The sequence below is a fragment of the Lepidochelys kempii genome, chromosome 6, assembly GCF_965140265.1.
Source record: "Lepidochelys kempii isolate rLepKem1 chromosome 6, rLepKem1.hap2, whole genome shotgun sequence".
Taxonomy (NCBI): domain Eukaryota; kingdom Metazoa; phylum Chordata; order Testudines; family Cheloniidae; genus Lepidochelys; species Lepidochelys kempii.
In genome coordinates, this window is record NC_133261.1 from 53,265,654 (window position 1) to 53,287,734 (window position 22,081).

Here is a 22,081-nt window from a genome sequence, read left to right on the forward strand (position 1 = left end):
AGATCCCGTACCTCTCATTCGGTCCATGCTGGAGCTCTTTTGCGATTCTGGGACTCCATCATGGTCACCTCTGCTGATGAGCTCTGCATTGTTACCTGCAGCTTGCCACTCTGGCCAAACAGGAAATTGAAATTCAAAAGTTTGCGGACCTTTTCCTGTCTACCTAGCCAGTGCATCTGAGCTGAGAGTGCTGTCTAGAGCGGTCACAACGGAGCACTCTGGGATAGCTCCTGGAGGCCAATACCGTCTAATTGCATCCACAGTACCCCAAATTCGACCCAGCAAGGCCAATTTCAGCGCTAATCCCCTTGTCGGGGGTGGAGTGAGGAAATTGATTTTAAGAGCCCTTTAAGTAGAAAAAAAGGGCTTCGTCATGTGGAGGGGTGCAGGGTTAAATCGATTTAATGCTGCTCAATTCGACCTCAACTCCTAGTTTAGACCAGGGCTTAAATACCTTTGGAAATCTGGCTCTACATCCCTTCTGTGTCTTAGGTTGGGCTGTTAGACTTTAGACTTTGTTAGACTTTAAATATTTAAAACAACCCTCTTTAAAAACAACAATATCTGTAGTATTATATTTCAGTTACAAAGCTTGTTAAAAGGGGGAAGGATTTGCGTTTCCAAACTGGAAAACCAGACTGTATCACATGGGTTTGATTTTTGTTTTCAGGAGAATGCATACATTATTTTAATGTAAAGGACAAATCAAATCCCATCAGCTATTATTGACACCAGCATTATCACAAGGGAAATCATGCAGACTCCGTTTTAGCTTAGGATGAGCTTTGTAATATACATAATTCTTAATGAACTGGAAATATTGCTTTTTTTGCACTTTCTGGGCTGTGTGTCTTGATCCAAGTTCTGTTCTCCATGAGCATTATTTCTTAATGGTTTAAAGTTGCAGATGTTTCTTTGTTTGCCTAGACCAGTCCAACTAAAGAGGAAAAAGTAAGTCTGCAGCCTGAGGAGACTAGGTTGAGACTTTTGGAAGGCAGCAGAGGTAAATGGTGACAGTGAAGCAATCAAGTGGTCAGTCTTAGTTACTGGAATAAGAAAAAGGGATGAAATGCTACTTGAAGTTGATTGAGTCATTAGCAAGCTTTCAATATGACAAAAATGCTACTGCTCCTGTGGCAGCTAGCCTCGCTTGCCTTGTTTATTGCAGTCTAAGTATCGTCGTATGCATCCATAGTAGTTCTATTTCTGTCTGCAGAGAGTGTAACGGTCTCAGCCTGATGCTTTGCAGGCTGAACTTCTTAAAATTCGATTTTACTGGGATGAAAAGTAATAAGCAAGTTATAGATCAGATTTATAAACTCATTTATACAGCAAAGAGCTCGTTCCTGATCTCATTTATACCAATGTAAAGCCAGAGTAACCCCACTGAAGTTGATAGAATTTACACTAGTGTAAATGAGGTGAGAATTTGGCCCAGTATTCTTAGGCTTTCCCCATAAAGCACAGGACATTTTTAGTTCTGCAACGCTCAAGCCTCTTTATTCATGTTCCCATCTGCTGATTTGGTTTATGACAACACTAGCAACAGACAGTTTCCCTAGGGCCACATCAAAACTCTTTAAGACATCTGAATCTGAAGATTGGATGAGTGGCGGGAAACGCAGCTGACAATATTCACCCTCTTCTCTTGCAAAGGCCTAGATAATGAAATCTTTAAGCAAAACAAATTGATGCAAAGAAATTCAGAGGTTTCTGGTGGGCTTAGAAACCATTACAGCAGCCAGCTTCTGGAAGACTGATTTAATTATACCAGTCTAAAGGGGCGCTGATCACTTGACATCTCTCCAGCCCTCAGATAGTCTTGGAACTGGACTGGAGAAATCATTTGAACGCAGTGGTGCTCATTCAGTATCCAATTTACCAGCACTAGGAAAGCATTACAATAGGATTGACATTATAAAATATTCCCTCTCCATGTCCTTTGTGCCAAAATCAGAGATGTAGTTCCTCCATAGACAGCTGTTTGGTTCCTTCCCTCTTATGCTGTGATTTCTGGCTGTTCCCTGTCTGCACTCTTGCAGCAGGTCGTATAGTGATATTTTGAGGGGACTGAAGTGTTGTGAAATATTTTTGCATGGCAGGAGATGCAGGTGAGTTGACTGGGTAAGAAAGATGTGGAAAGATGCCAAATTGACCAAAGACACCTGTATAGCCATAGGACAGCAGGAGGAACAGCGATGTAATTCCTCCATGCAGTCCTCCCTCAACTGACCTGCAGGGACTATATGTAGGGGGATTGAGTGTAGTTTACTCTCCAAGACCTGTGCAGTCTTCTGCCGCAACAAGGGCACCAACCATTGCCAGTGGACACTGTTCTCCTAGGAAGTGGATATGGGTCCATGCTCCATGTGCCATGGTGATGAGAGTTGGTATAAAAAACTAGGCATTGGATTATGTAGGAGACTGAATGCTGTCAGATGGTCACGACTGACCTAAGATGGATTTAAAGCATTGCCCTAAAAAGGAGGGGGCTCGATGGACCTGATTCTCAACCACCTTGCACCTTGTGTAGTCCCTTACACCTGAATAGAAGGCATATCATTTGGATGTAGTAGCATTTCATATGCACTTTACACAGGTGTAAATAATCACAGAAATCTGCACAGCAGAGACCCAAGATGCATATCCCTGTTACCATGCAGCCACCATTCTGCCATTACTTTAACACAGCAGTTCTCAAACTGTGGGTCGAGACCCCATTTTAATGGGGTCACCAGAGCTAGCTTTAGACTTGCTGGGGCCAAAGCCAAAGCCTGACCCTCACTGCCTGGGGCCAAAGCCATAGCCTGAGGGCTTCAGCCCTGGATGATGGGACTCAGGTTATAGGCCCCACGCTTGGGGCTGAAGCCCTTTGGCTTTGGCCCCTGCCTCCAGGGCAGTGGGGTTTGGGCGGGCTCAGGCTTTAGTGCCCCCTGTGGGTTGTGTAGTAATTTTTGTTGTCAGAAGGGGATCATGGTACAAGGAAGTTTGAGAACCCTGCCTTTGAAGCAAGCAAGCAGCAAGACACAACAGTCCAAATTGGGGCTTAGCAGCTGCAACATCCAGGAAACTCCACAAACCCTAGGTTAGTGCCTAGACTCCCTACACAATGCATGGGGAGAAACAGGTGCGTGAGAATGAGATCCACAAAAACCAGCATGGTAGGCAGGAAACTACCTAAGAGCAAATACCAACGAGAGGGATGTGCCCTAAGCACCCACCTCTCTCAGGGAGGGAGGCACTTACCTCTGCACCTCTCCACAGGTGCGATCTCTATTCTGGAGTCAGGCCCATAAGCCATTTCATGCTATAACAGCAGCAGCGTACACCTAATTCCACACATAACAGCTGAGTAGGCAAGCCTCAGAACCGTAAGCCCAGTGGGTAAAATACTCATTCAGGATGTGGGAGACCCCAGCTTAATTCCCCCACTCTGCCTGATGAGAAGGGATTTGATCCCGGCACTTCCACCTTTCAGGTAAGTCTCCTGCCCACTAGGCTGTGAAATAGTCTGAGGGTGGGGCTCTCTCAGTTTCTCGGGTTGAAGCCATGCCACTTTGTATAAATAAATATACATGTAGCCACAGAAAGAGTGAGACTGATGCTATCGTCCAGTGGTTCGGGCCTACCCATGTTCAAAGCCGTCCTCCACCTTCTCCTCAGGCCAAGGGGGGAACTAACCCAGCATCTTCCATATCCTTGGTCAGCACCTAAGCACTGGGCTAATGATTATAAAGGAGACCACCTTTTTCCTTTCCCCCCAGCCATTTTGTGTGGAGGTAGGCATGCTCACACCTACCATATTGTGCCCCACAAGTCAGATAGGTGGGACAATACCTGTCTTCACCTAGTTTGACAATGGTGCTGGGGTCTAGGCACAAGATAGGCAACTGGACCCCTGCTTTGGGCAGCAGTGCACATGCTCAGAGGCAGAAACTTAGCCACGTAGGGAACTGTTACAAAAAAAATTAGGCCCCAAGTGAGTCTAGGTACCTATAGAATTGGGAGGCAGTAGAGCAGGGGTTTTATGGATCTTACTGGTGCCTAAAACTGGGACTTTGTGGATCTGAGCAACATTTATTCCCCCTTGCAAAGCTTATTTCACTATAGAAACTTCTATCCTGAATCAGCCAATACATCACCTAATCTGACATTCTGTCTCCAATAGAGGCCAGTACTGGAGGTTTCTTCAGAGAACTCATAAAATCCTTCTAAAGGATCCAATGGCACAATGCTATGCCACAAAGGGACATTCTTCCTGACTCCAGCTTGCGCTCATCTTATGCCTTGAAGCATGAGAATTAATTAACCGTATAATTTTATAATAGCCAGGGTAACTACAAATACTGTTCTGAAACGTAGAACCCTTCTCTAAAACTTCCTGAGTTCCTCATCTCACATACAGCCCACGTCAACAGGTTCCACAGGTTACAGAAACCAGCTGCTGGGGCTCTAAAGCCTCCTGCACCTCTTGGGTACCCTGCATGTGGCCTTCCTCATACCTGATCAGAGCTCTTCTTGCTTTGCCAGCAGCAAGCAATTCAAACAAAGCACTGATAAAAGGGAAACAACAGAGAAAATAAGAGGGTTGTTCATTCCTCCATTTCTGTTTGCAGCCAAGATGGAAGAGAAAACGAGCTTCTGCCCCTTAGGCAGCCAGAGAAGAAGGAATCCTAGAGAGCCACAAATTCATCACTGTGCAACATCTGCCTTGCAAGGCCTTTGACAAGTTGGGGCATCAGCTCTTGAAGACAACACAGCCAAAGCTGTCAAGAGCTTCTGCTGTAATCATTTTATGGTTCCCTTCCATTCCCTGTGGCAGGGCCAGATTAAGTGCAGCATAAGTCCCAATAACCCTGATGACTGAAAACAAGAATTTTATTCTTGGAGAAGGAAAAACAGAACATCTCACAAGCACTTTAGTGTAATTCTGGCATTGCTGTGTAAACCGCCCCCCCCCCGCCCCATTAACTGAGTTTGAGCTGCTAATTCAGGCTTTATACAGCTAAGCCAGCTGTCCCATCAAGCAAAGCTTCCTTAAAGAAACAGTGACAGCATATTTCAGATCCCTCTGCTCCTTGAGACATCAAGTTCTTTGCTTCCAAAGGCTTTCAGTTTCGGAGTCATTTCCAAAAAATAAGCTCCAAGCTCCCACTGGATGCTTTCTTACATAAGAGGACAACCTCAGCATGATCCCAAGAAGTATTTCCCTTACAGTCAAGAAGTAAATAGAAGAGCTTCAAAGCTACTGAAGCAAGAGAGAGAAGCCCTCTCCATTGAGACCCCCAATCATAGCAGGTAAGTGTATTAGCACTGGTGTTCCCAGACACACAGTTACAGAGAACTATAACCCAACCCCTGACAAACAACCCTTCCCACAAACAATGCTTTCCCTCAGCAGCTCTAGCTGTCCCATGGGAAAGGAAGGTAAGGGGAACAGTGAGACCTGGCCCACTCCTGCTCCAAGAGCTTCACTTACACGAACTCACAGAACATGGATTGATGCCCATGCCTGTGATGAGTATTTCAGGACTCAGCCCACAAGTCAGTGTTTAAATGCAGTTGAAAGAAAACCCTTCTCTCCCATCTTCTTTCACCTTGATGAGTAACTAGGTAAGGGGGCTGTATCCCTTTGACACATTCCCTTTGATGATTAACTGGACCCCCACTTATCTAGCAGATAAGCTATTTGATTTGCTCTCCATTCCATGCTCACTTTTTTTTTTAACTTCTCCCTTTCACTGTAGCACCTTACGAGTTTTAGGGTAGGAGTTTCTGTCAGTGAATACAATTTATTTCTGTTCACAATCTTTTTATTGAACATAACCTCTCTCACAGCGGGCAGGATTAAATCATAATAGGGCCAAGTAATGGCATAAACAGTTGAAGAAAGGAGGGATGGAAAGTGACTCACTGCCCTGGCTTCCTCTCCAATATCTGGCTTCCAAGGCACATTCAAATTGTGTCCAAAGGAAGTCTATAAATTCCTGGTGCTTTTTAAAATGAAGTGGCAGCCTATGTCACATCTGTAATTCAAAGTGAAAGCCAGGATTTGCAGTCTGTGCTTCTCCTAGTGGAATTCATTCACTGTATCTCACTTTTCCTGCAAGCCTAAGAGAGTGTTTAATATTTATTTCCACTGATCCAAAAGGACAGGTTAAGTCAATATTTAATAGTTGGTTCTGCTTTTGGAAAGTTGAGACCAAGTGATTTTTTCCCCCCCTAGCAGGTTGCACAGCCGTGACTTGCTATCTTCATAAACAGCAATGGAGCTGTAAAGACAGTGAGCTTGTTTATGAGGAGGCAGCCCTTGAGGTTTACAGCACAGTTTATAACAGCTCCAGGGGCTGGAGGTCAGGATTCCTTAGTGCCCAAGGAGATCTGGTATCCAACCCAGGCATCACGCCTGCAAGATCTGAACTGAGCAAGGGTCTGATCCTGCTAGGTGCTCAATGCCTCATGCAAGGTGCTCAACTTCAACTTCCATCAATTCCAATGGGCACTGGGGGCACTCAGACCAGAAAATACTTCATTTGACCTCATCTGAATGGCAAGCACCAGCGACAGGATAAAATGGTAACAAAAACAAGTTGAAAGAGAAGCAGTAATCTGGCCTGCTAGACTCCAGATTAGGTTACAGTGATTTATGAGGATGGATCCCACCCTGCTATTTAATAATCACCACATTGAACTGTGTGGTGAAAGCTTATCACTTAAAGTTGTCTCTTGCTGCTGAAACGTCTAGACCTCCAGGAATGTGAAAGAAGCAAATCTGAGTAGTAAGACTCTTTACCTTTTAAGATTGAATGAAAGGAGGACCTGAACCTGGCCCTCCCATTCTGCACACACTTTGGCTCTTGATGTATACTTCAGTGCTGATCCATTTTTCTAGTTTGGAAAACCTTAGATATTAACACCCTCAAACTTTAGAGAAATTCAGGTCCAAACTTGGTGGTTCAGGCCCAGCTCTGACCACGGTTGCTCAATCTAATCACTCAGCTGAGCAAAAAGAAGCTTTAAAATGAACAGCAGTGTAATATGGCTCTTGGGCGTAGTTTTTAGATCTTGTACATTGTAAGACCTTGGAACTGCAGGCAAAAATAGGCATGTGTATAAATGTTCATGAAGATGCTGCAGAGGAGCCACTTTTTGTCTTTGCTTCCTCTCGATTTGTAAAACTTCTGCGGGATAAGGGGGTGAATACCATGAATAGATGCTCAGGCTCTTCCACTCAGAATATTCTTTCCCTGCTACAAAACCGCATTGTCAGGCAATAACAGCTGAGGTGTTCCCAGAAGGAAATAAATAAGAGCTTTTTTTCCCCCAGGCTTATTACAGAAAAACCACTCACAGTGAATCTGAGAAAAAGAGAAAGCAGGTCCCTTGGGAGTAAATCCAATGAAAAAGAAAATAAATAATGAATTCCTTCCTATTGAGGGATATCCCCAACCAAGGTTTGGTGTGCAGCTTTTTTCCCCCTTGAAGTGGTTCTCCTTCCTTGTGTCACAAGAGTTATGAGTAAGAAAAACAGGTTGAAGGTGAACAAAGGAAAACAGGTTTCAGAGTAGCAGCCGTGTTAGTCTGTATTCGCAAAAAGAACAGGAGTACTTGTGGCACCTTAGTGACTAACATTTATTTGAGCATAAGCTTTCGTGAGCTACAGCTCACTTCATCGGATGCAGAGAGTGAATATCAAAGGAAACTTGGTAGCAATGAAACCTATTAAGCTGCAGTACACCCTTTAAAGGGAAATGGCCAGTGTCCCCTACTGAAGTTATGTAAATCTAGGCTGCACTCGGGAACAATCCTGCTCTGACAGGAGAGAGGTGGGATAGCTTATGCTACAGTAGGGGCTAGATTCACAAGGGGAGTTGGAGGTGCCTAACTGCCCCTTTAGGTGCGTGCCCTAACCGCTAGACTATAGAGTCATCCTCACCCTCTGGCCTAGTGAATATTTAAGTATGTATACAAATTGGAACAGCTTCAACAGGAGAGATTGAAAGATAGAGCTCAGGAGTTAAGGCTCTCCCCTGAGATGTGGGACACCACAGTTCAAGACTCATCTCCACATCAGGCCACCACTATGGCCTCCTTGGCTTTTCTTGAGAGAGCGCTGATCTGGGCTGGGCATCTCACTCCAGGAGAAGGTTCATGGCTGTGAATCCCAGATGAAGATAGGTGCCTCCCTCCACCCCAGACGGAGGCACCTAAGTTCTTCTTGGCATTTCCTACGGGCTGATTTAAGCGGTGTCCTACTCAGCCTGAAAGCTTCTGTGAATCCCTTCTTGAGGTGCCTAATTCTCCCCATCATTGTACAGGGAGCCTGGGAGCCTAACTCAGGGTTGTGAATTCCACTAGGCAGCAGGACACCGAAAAGTGAGGCACTGCACCACCTAAGTCCCCCTTGTGCTACTAGCCCATGGTATTTACCCCCAGGACAACCAGAATATGATACTGGCCAGTCTAGTTTCACTCTCCAATGTCAGTGAAATGCAAAAATCAGACTAACAATGGTGGAAAATATGTTAGATTTCAGAATTATTACAGTTTCAGCATATGGTGCTGGATTCACTAAAATTCTTAATGCTTAGGTTAATCACACAGTTAAAGGAACTTCATCTATTCATTTATCGCAATATCAGTCCTCTGTATTTGACAAGCCAGCTACCGTTTTGACCTTTAAACTAGAACTTGCACATGCCCAGAACAGCTCACAACGCCAGTCTGCTGCCCCTGACAGCAACACAAAGCTACCTGTTTCCTTTTCCCCTCATTCTAAAAACCAACATTAGCATTCAACATATGCAAGTACGCTTCACAATAGCTGCTGTTTGTCTCGGCAGCTGGCACCATCTGTGCTCTGTCGTGGCCCCACATTGAACTCCTGACGCAGCGAGGGAGGAGGATAGAAGTTCCATGCTCAGTGAGTCGAACGCATGCTGAACAATGAGACATGGTTCTGTTTGTTAGAGTGGCAAAGCAGGGCCCGCCTCCCCGCTTTTGTTGCCATCTCATTGAGGCAACTTTAATTTAATACAGTTCTAAAGTGACTTGCCACTGAAGTGAGACGTGGGTAGTGCTGCCAGGATCAGATGAGTCTGTGACAGGGTTTCTGCCATGGAGGGGACTGCCCCTGCCAGCCACCAGATGGAAGAGAGGCAGGCATGCCTCCATTTTAACCATAAAGCACACAGGCATGTCAGTGTTCTAATGGTATCCCTCAAAGTGACAGCCTATATTCTGGTTGTACTTGTCGAGGTGACTGGGTATGTAGTTGGTCTGGTAGTAATGTTTGATTGTAGTGTGAAGGGATACAATGTATTTATTATTTATATTACACAGTGCTAAGAGGCCCCAGCTGGGATCGGGGCCCTGTTGTGTTAGGCACTGTACGTATGCATAACAGATGGCCTCTGTTACAAAGTACTTGATTCTAAATAGACAAGAGAGACAAAAGGAAGAATTATTGTCTCCAGTTACAAGTGCAGAAGCTGAGGCATGGAGCAATTAAGTGACTGGCCCAAGGCTATATGGGAAGATGCTGGCAGAATGGAGGAGTGATCTCCTGAGGCCCAAGCCAGAGCCATCCTCACAAGACCATCCTTCCCTTCATATGCATCCTCTCCACAAGCCCATATACATACGTCTCATTTGTATGACTGAGAAAAAGGTGCTCCAGGGAGAAGGCACAACATGTAACTGATACCCTGGACCCACAAAACTCTTGCCACAAGGGCCAAGAAGAACGGGACTCCAGCAGATTGGTCTTGGGGTACAGGAAGTGATTACCTGCTGGTGTATGAGAGTGCTTTGGACTTGACCATTCTTTGGCTGGATGAGTATTGAAGAACTCAGCTGTGAAGCCCTTCCCTGCACTTAGAGCAGGCTTTCTAGTGAGCTGAAATCAAGGGAACAAATCAATGAATTTTGAGGCTGGACTGTACAGGACAACAAGCGAGTCAACATTGTTTGTGTCTCTAGGCAAGGCTCTGCTCTTCCGGCAACAATCACAGGGATTCTTCAGCCCACCCCAAAGCTGTGGAAGTGCTGTGGCATGAGGGAAGGTCACTGTGGGTGTGGAGGCAGGAGGAGGGTGCCTATCTGCCAGTTAATGCTGTCTCTGATACAATCTGTCTACTTTTCCTTCCAGAGGTGTAGTCTTTAGTCATCACAGACAGGGGCGTCCCATCCCCGATAGTGATTTACTGCCTTTGCCAGCATTCCAGGTCACTATCATTTCAATTTTCCCAGGGCCACCAGAGCAGCAGAATTAAAAAAAAAAAAAAAAAGAGTAGAAGGCTGGGGTCATACAAGGAAGAAGAAGGAACCCCTGAGGAATAAACATTCTGCAGCTAATGAGGTGTGAATCCAAATGGCAGGGAGGGGTTAAGTGACCAGCAAGCCACCAACCAGCCTTCATTAAGCTGCAGAGTAACTTTGAAACATAATGAGGGTCACAGTCTGTCTGGCTGTGATCCACAGCATCTAATGAGGGGTCCAGCCTATTAAAGTGAGGTAATGGAATGCATGAGTTTTTTTCGTGCCCTCATTAATTTCTCTCCTACTTTAAAAAGGGGATGGGAAGCGAGCAGGGATAAAAGATGACAAGTATTGAGGGTTATTCCTGACCAGAATTATAACGTTACTGTGGCCATTCTAGGAAGATGGTGTTGGATGGCTGTAGAGACCAAACTGAAGCTCCTAAACAGAAGAGGCTGATTGGTGTGTGCAGAGAAAAGAATTTCCAGAGAATTAAATGTGCTAGTTTATTTCAGCTCCAGGTGTGATTCTAAACTAATCCAGCAGGTGTCTGACTACTGCATTTATCAGACAAAACAACTTACAAGAAAAATGTTCAACTCTTTTGTGGACAGCAGTTGCCTGTTGTTCAGAGCTGTTCTCATTGTAAATTTGCATCCCTTTTCATAATGGGGATGCCAACAGTAACAGCTCTCTCATTCTTCTGGAGAAAAAGTAAATCAAGACTTTGTTTTCTACACTTGTCAGCACTGAAGTATATCAAGTATACTACAAGTCAAGCCTTCACGTTACCCAGAAGATATCTTCATTCAGAGAGCCACTTCAGGTGAGCAGCTTTCCAGCATCTGTATATTTCCCATGGACTGCTTCTTCCCAAACACACAGATCAGGACGAAATATTTGCGGCAAGTCACCAACACCAGCAAATCGTTTAGGTCTCACAGAGAAGTTTTGTTACTAAATAAAGATTTCAGATCACTGGATGTGGTGGAAACTGAGGCATACAGAGCACCGTGCAGTTACCCAAAATGTGCCGGAACCGAAACCTGGGATCCAAACAACCCAAGAAGGTGGATGGATTCAGAATCGGAACCTGGATCCAGATTTGCACAATTGGGTTCCCTCCCCCATCTTTATCATGAGCTGAATCCAACACCTCTGAATTGTGGGATAGTTAAGATTCAGATCAGATTTTTCAGCTTGGGAGCATCCTAGCCATAGGTAGACATGATGTCTTTGGAAACACCTAAGACTCTCCTCTCACAATTTTAAAATGGGTGTAAGTAACATCAGTGACAGCAATGTAGCTACACGTGATTTACACTGGTGCGAGTGTGAGAGGAACCAAGCCTTAAGTCCCTGCTCCAAGGAGCTTAGGCCAAAATTTTCAAAAGTGGCTACTCATCTGGGTCTCTGGATGCCCAACTGGAGACCCCTTGGGCCTGATTTCCAGAACTACTGAACATCCAGAGCTCCGGTTGAAGTCAATGAGAGTTGCAGACATTGAGCACTTTTTGAAAAGCAAGCCCTTTTTAAAGTGTCTGAAGATGAACCCTCAAAAACGGAGGCACCCTACATTATTAGACCCTTTTCAAAATAGATATTACAGTTTAACTCTGACAATGTGATACTTGAGACAGGAGTTCAAATGAAGAACTTACTACTAAGGGTTTGCAAAAGAAATGGGATTCAGGCATAGGAGTAAGCGAGCAGGAGTTGCCAGGACTATTTTATCTTAAGTTTCATGGAAAGAGGGTCTTTTTCTGCTTATTTCTATCTTTTGTGTTTTTAACACTTCCCCTGCAGTGTTGGGAACCCAGACCCCACAGTGGCCACGTGCTAGGTCATGAGCCCCAGAATGTGACTCTTCCTGAGTCTTAAAGGAATGCTTGAGTCACAATTTGAAGCTTTTCTCCGCAACTGTTAGGGTTAGAAACTTGTTTTGTAAATGAAAGCTGATATTCTCACCTCATCATATGCCTCCAGCAGCTGGAGCTTTAAGGAAAAACAGTATCATGTCAAGAGAATCACAATAAAATTGCAAGCATTGGCAATGCTACAAATGGCATTACCTCTTTTGAGAGGCCAAGGTTTGTGTTCCTGTATTTTTCTAACAACATTTTTAATTGGTTGACAATATTGGGCCAAATTGTCCCCTGGGTAATCCAAGCACAGCCCTGTTAAGGCCAATGGAGCTGCACCAGTGCATCTGAGGGGAGTGTTCGTCTCAGTGTTTTCAGCGATATCACCCAGTGGGTCTCACAGCTTCAGAGCTCTGAACAGGAGGGGCATGGTATTGTGAAGCATAGCCCCAAGTCGAGAAGCCATTGTGGCACCTGTTGAGTGGGGGTGGCTCATAAGTATGTCCCTATTGGGGTTGCTGGATGAGGGTGAAGTAGAGAGCGATTCCCATGGTTGGAGGCTTGGAGTGTCCCTAGTGAATTTTACTCTGCCTCCTCCATCTATAGTGGGAACTGGGAAGCAATATTTCTGTACTTGCTATTGCTGCACAGTCGCTACACTCAGCCTCCAAGGGACAGGAGGTCAAGATGAGCCACCCGCGACCCCTGCAGGATCCAGAGTGAGATGGCCCATCCCTCCCTGTTTGGGAACTGCAAGGTCTTGAGGGAGGAGATAGTATATGGGGGGAGACACGACATGAAACTGCCGCACAGTAAATAGGAGAGGGAAGAAATTTTATCCCGCAAAAGTGTGTTTCTGCTGCTTCCTCCTCATGTGCACAGCAGCTCAACTAATGTGGGCTGATTTCCAGAGCGAGTGTGTGCCTATAAATTCCCCTGGCTTTAGTGGGAGCTGCAGGTGCTCAATACCTCTGAAAATCAGGCCATAAACCTCTCTCTCACCACACTCTCTGTCTAGCTTTCTCTTTCTCAAGCTAGTTGTAAATACAGTTCCATCTCCTGTTGTTTCCAGGGTTTGGGAATTAATTGTGATTAAATGCAATTTAAGGCACTGTGGCCCAAGCCTTTTTGCCCTCATGCTTTGTGACAGCATTGGAAACCTGGAGAAGACCTTATCTTGCTGCCTGGGGTTTAAAAAAAAAAAAAAAAGTTGTGGAACTCACCTTGCACTACAGTTGCTAACCTGGTTAAGCTCAGAACTGCTGGAGCTCCCCTTCCGTGGTTAGCGTTATTTCTGTCAGGATCACTATGTAATTGTATTAGATCCACTCCACTGCTACTGATAAAGTGCAGCCCTGTGAACAGATGAGAACAGGGACAGGGCATATAAAATTAGATTGGTTGTCACTGTGAACTCAAACAGATATTTTTTCCAACATTTTATGTTCCAAGTCTTTCTGTGTATGTCAACAAGACTTCTTTCTCTCCCCCTCTGTGTAGCTTAACTTCCCCCACTGCACACACATCTCACCCTCTCTCACACATATGCCAGCTTCTCCCCTGTGCTCCCTTTCGATCCATGGCCTGGTATCCACAGCCATTTCTGCTTCCCATTGGGTTGTGTCCTTGAGCCATGTATGTGCCTCTGCTATTACTGCATGTGGCCTTTGCATTCTCCGATGTCTGCCTCTAAGCAGTCGGTCTAGTGAGCACAGATCACAAGAACAAATACTGGACAATGTTGCTGCATTTTAGTGGCTGGCTTGCTTGCTTTTTTTCTTTGTTTGTTTGTTCATTTGTTATTGTGTGCTTTACAAACTCTAATAAACCGGTCTATTTACTAAAAGCTGCATTTTGTATATATTAACTCCAGCGCATTCGAAGAAAGAACAATCCTCTTCCACTGTTTTTTTTTCCATGCTCTGCTCTGCCATCCTGTGCCACTCCTGCTTCTGTGCTGCTCTGTGCCCTTGTGCTCGGGCACCAAGGTGGGGATGGAGTACTGCAGCTCATCAAACTTTAATCTTTTCTGACATCAGTAACAGCTGCAGCATGGCAAGGAAAACGCACACAACACCTCCGCATGGAGATGAAAAAGACTGGCTCCAAATAGCCTCTCCAGGTGAAGAGTTCACTGCCCCAGAAATGGAGAGATGGTGTGAAAGGAGTATGTAACACTGCTGGTTTTAAAAAATAAGGCTTGGTTTTACAAAACTAAGGTAGCGTGTGCCCACAACTCCCACTGGCATCAAAAGGACTTTAATCCATTCACAGGCTTCTAGAGTTAAACCCACATATCTTCACCATCAACATAATAGCCCAATGTGCTAACCACATGCTTATTTCAGTTCTGTGATTTCTATGTGATAATGATGCTGACCTCTTTTGTGAAGTGTTTTGCGATCTTCTGATGACAAGCACTAGATAAGAGCTAGGTGTCATTTTACATAAAAATGAATACTGTGATGATACACTTACTTGCAGTATATCTTTCAGCCACTAGATGGTTCTCTGCTCTGTACATAGTTCCCGTCAGTGTGTGGGCCCTGGTAAACAGGGGAGACAAAGCTGTAACCCAAGCTGTGTGGATGTACTTTTATTTCGGTCTAGTTTATAGCCATTTTGTTTTTTTAATTCCTACTGTTTACATTAAACCTGATTCTTTAGATCATGACTAATACCTAAATTTGAGCAATAGCTAGCAATAAAGATAATCCATTCACATAACATTTCCTAAATGCTGCAGGAAAAACAGATCCCACAACCAGCATTTGGAATCTGATGCTATCACTTTCTTACATGCAAAATCAGGAACAGAGCTACATACAATGTAACTTACAAAAGCCATATGAACAACGAGGAGTCCAATGGACCTTATGCCCAAATAAATCTGTTAGTCTTTAAGGTGCCACTGGACTCCTTGTTGTTTTTGTGGATACAGACTAACACAGCTACCCCTCTGATAAAAGCCATATGTTAATCTTCAAAATACCTAAATATGGTAAACCAGTAAATTTGGCCAGAGTTAAGGCTGCATGTTGGTTGCTCAGGTTCAAGGTGGACTTGGGTGGGCTGAGCACAGTGAAAGGGAAATAGCTGAGGTTGAAAAGGCCCAATAAAATGTGTAGTGGAGATGGGGTGTTGAATGACTCAGATGCTTATTCTGTTGCTTTTTATGGTTTGCACTGGCAGGAATATGCAACCTAGCAACCTTAACTCCAAATTTAGAAGTTTTATGAGGGCATATATATATCATACATATGCAGTATGGCCTCAATTATTCCCAAATTCTTGTTATCCTAAACAGGAGTATGTTACCATGATGTCTGTTAATGATATTGAAAATTCCTTTAATTATCTGTGCTTAATGTTTCCGCAAAAAGAAAAGGAGGACTTGTAGCACCTTAGAGACTAACCAATTTATTTGAGCATTAGCTTTCGTGAGCTACAGCTCACTTCATCAGAGGCATGCCTCCGACGAAGTGAGCTGTAGCTCACGATAGCTAATGCTCAAATAAATTGGTTAGTCTCTAAAGTGCCACAAGTACTCCTTTTCTTTTTGCGGATACAGATTAACACGGCTGCTACTCTGAAACCTGTCAGAAATGTTTCCTGTAACATTCAGATAATTAAGGCTGTACTTATGCATGTCTGTGTTTATTTTATATATATAATATACATACACAATGTGGGTCTGTGTGTTTACATCAGTCACTTTAAAATTCCAGGGGAAATTCAGAGCCAAGCCATCTTAGATGCTACATATCCTCCGTTGTGCTACCTGTACAGTGTACAGGCTCCTGCTGTCACTATGAAAAACAACATAGTGAAAGCCCATCAGCAGTCTTAGTGCACACAATTCCCCTTCTCCTTCCAATTTCTGTGTCCTAGTTGCTCAACCCAACATATTTATTACTAGTCTGTCTTGCATGGTCAACTGTCTTATGAGCTGTGCAGTGCAAAGCAACAGGGAGAACTTAATAAAGGCAAGTCAGACTGCACAGGACATTCCTCTGAGCTTCTGCGGGAAGAGAGGGACTTTGACTTTGCTGCTCTGCAGATATGTTAACACCGTACCTGCCAGTATTTCTAGCTGAGGAGCATGGCTGTTATTACTTTGGCAAGGGAGGCTGAGATATTTTCATTATTTACCTAGGAGATGACTTCTGGTGTCCTGGGAACCATGTTCATAAGCTCGAACTGATGCCTCATCCCACAGCAGATAGTAAACCAGGGTAAAAGAATAAGAGACAAGGGAGTGGATGGTTCATGGGACCATAGAATAGAAACAGCATTGTATGCTACTAGATCGTGGTTCTGATCCATCCCAGGTCGTGAGTGAGGGAAAGCTGTTACACTAAGGTCCACCACACGGCCACCAGTGTGAAGTGAGCTGATGTCTCAGTCTAGCTTCTGATGGCCTGGGATCCACATAACAAAAATCCCACTACTACAGCTGTTCTTAACTAGTTCCCATGCTACCAGTTGTAGCAGAGAGGCCAAGGACTGAGGGGTCATACTGGCAATCTGCAAGACAGTTTGACTGGTACCTCATCAGCAGATAAACTGAGCTCTCCAGTGCTGTCAGTCTGCTAGTTTGGCTTTGGTATCCACCAGGTTTATAACTCTGTTTCCCAACACAAAGCTTATTCTATTGTCAGAGCTAAGAAAAAAAATGTAAAGGGAGTCACAAACATGTTTCACATAGTATGGGTGGGGCAACAGGCAATCAGCTGATCTCTGCAGGAACATTCTCCTTTCTATACAGAATGGTCCAGGACTCTTATGGGAAGTAGCTAGATATTGTAACAAGTCCATCAGACACAGTTACTATATAAGTCACTTATGGGAAGCTGAAACTAGAACATTGTCCCTTGAGGTCCTAACCTTCAGGCCTCAATCACTTGAGCTAAAGAAGGATTCCTCTACTAGTTGGTAACAATAGCAGGTCTCTTATGCTCTATGGACCATTGATGGGGTCTGTTATGGCAAATTCTGTATACCTAAAGGGAGACTAATGAAAGACCAGTGGGAATACTAGTGAAAATGGTCCAGTGATCTGATGTAGAGGAGAGAAAGGAAGGGAAGACTGACCTGTTGGTAACATAAAATCTATAGTCTGTGGAGGAGAGAACTAGGTGTCAAGCTAGTGGGTCTTGCCCACGTGCTCGGGGTCTAACTGATTGCCGTATTTGGGATCGGGAAGGACTTTTCCTCTGGGTCAGACTGGCAGAGACCCTGGGGTGGGGTTTCACCTTCCTCTCCAGCATGGGACATGGGTCACATGCAGGTTTAAACTAGTGCAAATGGTGAATTCTCTGTAATTTGAAGTCTTTAAATCATGATTTGAGGACTTCAGTAACTCAGCTACTGCTTAGGAGTCTATTACATGAGTGGATGGGTGAGGCTCTGTGACCCGCAATGTGCAGGAGGTCAGACTAGATGATCATGATGGTCCCTTCTGACCTTAAAGTCTATGGGTCTATTTCTAAGACATTAAGTGTCTATTGGGGAGTTAAAAATGCAAGCCAAGCTGTCCTGTTTGTTTAGTAGACATGAGCACCACTAATAACCTGAAAATAAGTTTTCAATACCAAATGCACATTTGTGTGTACAGGTCTGACCACCGCTTAAGCTTCATGACTTGACAGAATTCACAGAGGCACATCATGACTCTTCAGATGGTTAATTACAACTGGATCAGACAAAGCTGTTATGCCAGTAATAATGATCTTGTATTTATGTAGTGCTTTTCATCTGTGTACATCTCCGGTCCCTTTAGAAACGGTGGGGCTGATTTTTAAACAAAGTATGTGCTGGTAATACCTCGACTATAAAAGCAACTGATTTTATTTAGTTATTTGCCTGTGCAATTACCACATTTGTATATACAATTGCAATTACTGTGCATGCTGCTGGGGTGAAACTCGTCAACCTTTTAACAGAGCTCAGCAACGTTACATGACAGCTCAGGACAGGAAGTGAAAACTACCCTTTCCAGCAGAAACCATGGGGAGAACATAAGGGAGGAGGAGACTTTCTGACCTGGAAACCAACATGCAAAGGCTTCTTGTGAAAAGTTCTGTGGGAATTTTTAAGCAGTCTGGCCCTTCGTTTTACATCTCACCCAAAACACAGGCATTTCAGTAGCAAAGCGGCAGCACCAAGGTGAAGCACTGGAAAAATCAACACTATCTGAGCAAGGCTGTTGACTCACTTTGTGTGTGTCTCTGTTCATCCATCCATTTCAAAACCTGATTTGGACTGAATCTTGGCTCCTCCGTACCATTTAGACTCTATCTATCCAAACATGTTCTAGGGAAATACACTTCTCAGTGTTTCTCCTGTGAGTAACTAGGACTTGACCTTATTTCTATCTATATTATCTATTTAATGAAAACTTCGGCAGAGAAAGGAAAGCAGCACAGCAGGGCTGTCAAGTAAATTATAGAAGATGTGCTTGTTCCTATTCAGTACTCACAAGCTGTTCTGTAGCAACTGCTTTCTCTGCTGAAAGAGATGTACAATGCTTGTACATTAAGCCTTGACCCTAGTGCCTAGTACCAGCCAGATCCATGAGAGTCATGAGATAAGGAAATTCCCTGGTGTCAACACATTCCCAACTGGCTCGGCTTCCTCCCCAGAGTGAGAATATAGCAGAGAGTATTTGACAGGGACGTTTCTGAGGACCACCAGCATTGTGTCTTCATTAGAGCCCAGAGTAAAATTGTGAGCGATCTTGACAAGCTGGGGCAAGCAATCCTCTTAGCCAAAGTGCTACTGATAAATGGTATGCATCTGAGTTCCTTATCGAGCGTTATTGAGAGGAGCAGCATTTCCGGCAAGCTGGGCACCGGATCAACCTGCTCTTGAGACACTGAGAGCTTTCAACAGGAATGCTGCCTGTCAGTTTCGAGGACCACAATGTTCCTAGTCACATAATGAACTCCCTAAAGCTCAGTGCTCAGTTGAGGGGGATTTTATCTGTGGAGAGCTTGTACAAAGAACAGCAGGAAGTTCAAATCTTAGGGTCGATTCTGGAAGGTGCCAGGTGCCTTCAACAGCCAGTGAAGTCAAGGATCATCTGACCTTTAAGTTGTACAATGAGATCAGCTGTTCTTGCACATAGAATGCCATTACTAGTAACTATTATTTGTTATTATGTATTTATATAGCACCATTCAGATCGGTCATTTAAGTCCTACAATCATTCCTCCCCTGCACCTCTGACTCTCAGCAATGTAGCTTTAAGTTTAGTTTTAGTGGGGCAGTTTGGGGCCAGATCACTCCCTCAAAGGAGAAAACCACTGGAGGGGGCTAGTGGGGCAAGCAGGCTTACACTGAGAAGTTTCTTGTAAATCATCTCCTTTTGAGGGGCAGGGCTCAGCAGGGTTTGGAGAAGCGAGGTCTCCTAAATCACAGATTAAAGCATGGGGAAGGGCTCTCCTCCCAGACTCATTGAGGGAGATCTTTGATGCTGGGCAGTGCTTAATTTTTGCCAGGGTTTGCCAGGGCTGAGCTCTGGCACCTCTAGGCTTGGCAGTTTATAGCCCCAGCACCTCTGGGCTTGCTGCACCAGTTATGAATGTAAAAAAAATTGCTTGAGCCCCAGTACCTCTTTCATTACAAATTAAGCACTAGTGCAAGGACCGTCTTTTTGTTCTGTGTTTTTACAGTGCCTAACACAATGGGGTCCTGGTCCAGAACTGGTGCTCCTAGACACTACTGTAAAACTACTAATAATTAATAGGGGCTGACTTGTGGTTCCAATCCCTCTCTCCTCTGCTGGCATCCTCTCCCTCCCTCCGTGGCAGAATGGCTCCCATAGGAACATGTCTCCACTGGCTGAGCTCCCTGCCGTTACTGAGCAGTAGCCACTGAGGAGATCCAAAGGCAGTCACTCCAGTTTTAGCTTGCATTAACTCTCAAATGGATCTCCATGTGTAAATGCTGAGGCTGGGGAAGAGATGGTGCCACAGTGAGTCTGGTCCCCTGCCCAGCCACCTCTCAGACCTGCACTCAGAACTTCTACACAAAGCCTCAGCAGAGGGGGATCAGTGGGGTGCTAGAGGAGGGGGGGTGTACAGTGCAATGGAGGTGGTGTTTCCGTGCAGGTGGGGGATCCCCCTGTGGAGGGGATGCTCTGGCCCTTTGCTCTTTCACTGTAAATAATATAAGTTATGAGCAATACATTCAATTTTCAACTTGGCAACATTCCTTTAAAAACCTCCAAAGTTTGGGCAGGCAAAAGGGAACAAAAGAACTTCGGCCATACAGTGACAACTGTGTCTTGGGCAGATGCAAAAGATTTGATTAGAGAGTGATTGAATTCCTTGGGTTCTATACAAACGAGATTGCTTTCCTGGAGAGCAGCATCCCTGGCATTTCATTCAGTGACTAAAATAGAGCTTTCTTCTGCTGTTACTGAACCAGCTGCAGTTAGCTAGGTCTGTGTATGGCAGCCATCACCATGGTATCTGAGTACCTCCCACAGTGACATGAAGGTATACGTCCCTCTCTTCCCATGGAAGTTATTAGCCTTTCCTTTTGCTTTCACAGCAGTACTGTTTTTCCTCAGACAGGGAGTCAGAGGCAATCTGCCAAGCACATAATAAAACCCTACAATTTGTTAAAAGGATTCCCAAGCACTTCGCATCTATTGTTCCCACAGGTCCGGCAAGGGGATGAAGTCGGCACCTGTTGATTGCTGCTCCATGGCATACTCTGCTGGAACACTGAGGTTCAGGCTTTAAGGTATCAGAGGGAGTTGAGTGACCCTTCATTTATTACCAGCACACGTGTTGAGACTGAGACAGAGCCAATTCCCTCTTGACTGTCATTTGGGGAGGAAGCTCCGTGCAAAGGTTCAAACCTACAGTTTAAAAATAATGAACAAGAGAAGAAAATAGCTGCAGTGAAGGCAACCTGGCAAGCACTTAAAGAAAAAGGAGCAATAAGTAAACAAGGCAGACTCAGAGTAGCTGGTTTTCACACCATTTCACAAAATCTTGCCATGAAATATCTTATGTCTGGTTTGAGCCATTTACAGTCAAAGTACATAAATAGCTGATGTGAGAAATGCCACCGTTCCGGGCTCAGAAATGTTTTACTGTGATAAATGGGACCTTCAAGCACAGAGAATGGGAAAGATGTGCATATTACAAAAAGCCTTTCTGTTACCGACCATAACAAGTAAAAGACAGGGCCAGGAACTGGCTGCCTAGGGGGGTTCAGGAAGAGACTGAAAACTTTCTCCTTTAGATCATTAGCTCAGAGATGACATAGCTCAGTGGTGATCTATCATTACTATTGGATGACAGCTGGTTATGTGGAATGAGTGGGTAGTTCTCAGTCCTGATGCCTACTGTTCAAGTATCAACATGCTTTTGTTCCCATCATAATTGGCAGTGGCAATAGCGGTCAAGGATAATAATAACCTGGCTGAAAAGGCATGCACGCTGAACTCCTCTCTCATCCCTAGTTGTGATTGCTCAGGAATAAGGATGAAGCCATATGGAGGAAGCTTGCATTGTTATTGTCTGTGTTCTGTGAGTGAACAGAGGACTTCAGGGCCTGATTTCCAGATGTGTTCAACGTTCACAGCTCCCGTTGATTGCAAATGGAGTTGTGGATGCTCAGCGCCTTCTGAAAATCAAGACCCAAATTCAGTTTTAAACAAAGGCAAAGCTGAATTCTGTAGGGCCTTTATAAAGCGGTTCACCTGCTCAAACCACGTAGAGGGAGCTCCCGTGCAAGCTAGTTAACCAACCAGGAAGCCAATCCATCATCTTCTTTACTCTGACATCTTTGGGCTGGATGCTGATCTCAGTGATTCTGACATTGTCAGAATTGTGCATCTGATGAAGTGGTTTTTTACCCATGAAAGCTTCTGCCCAGATAAATCTGTTAGTCTTTAAGGTGCCATCAGACTCCTTGTTGACATTGTCAGTCACTCTGTC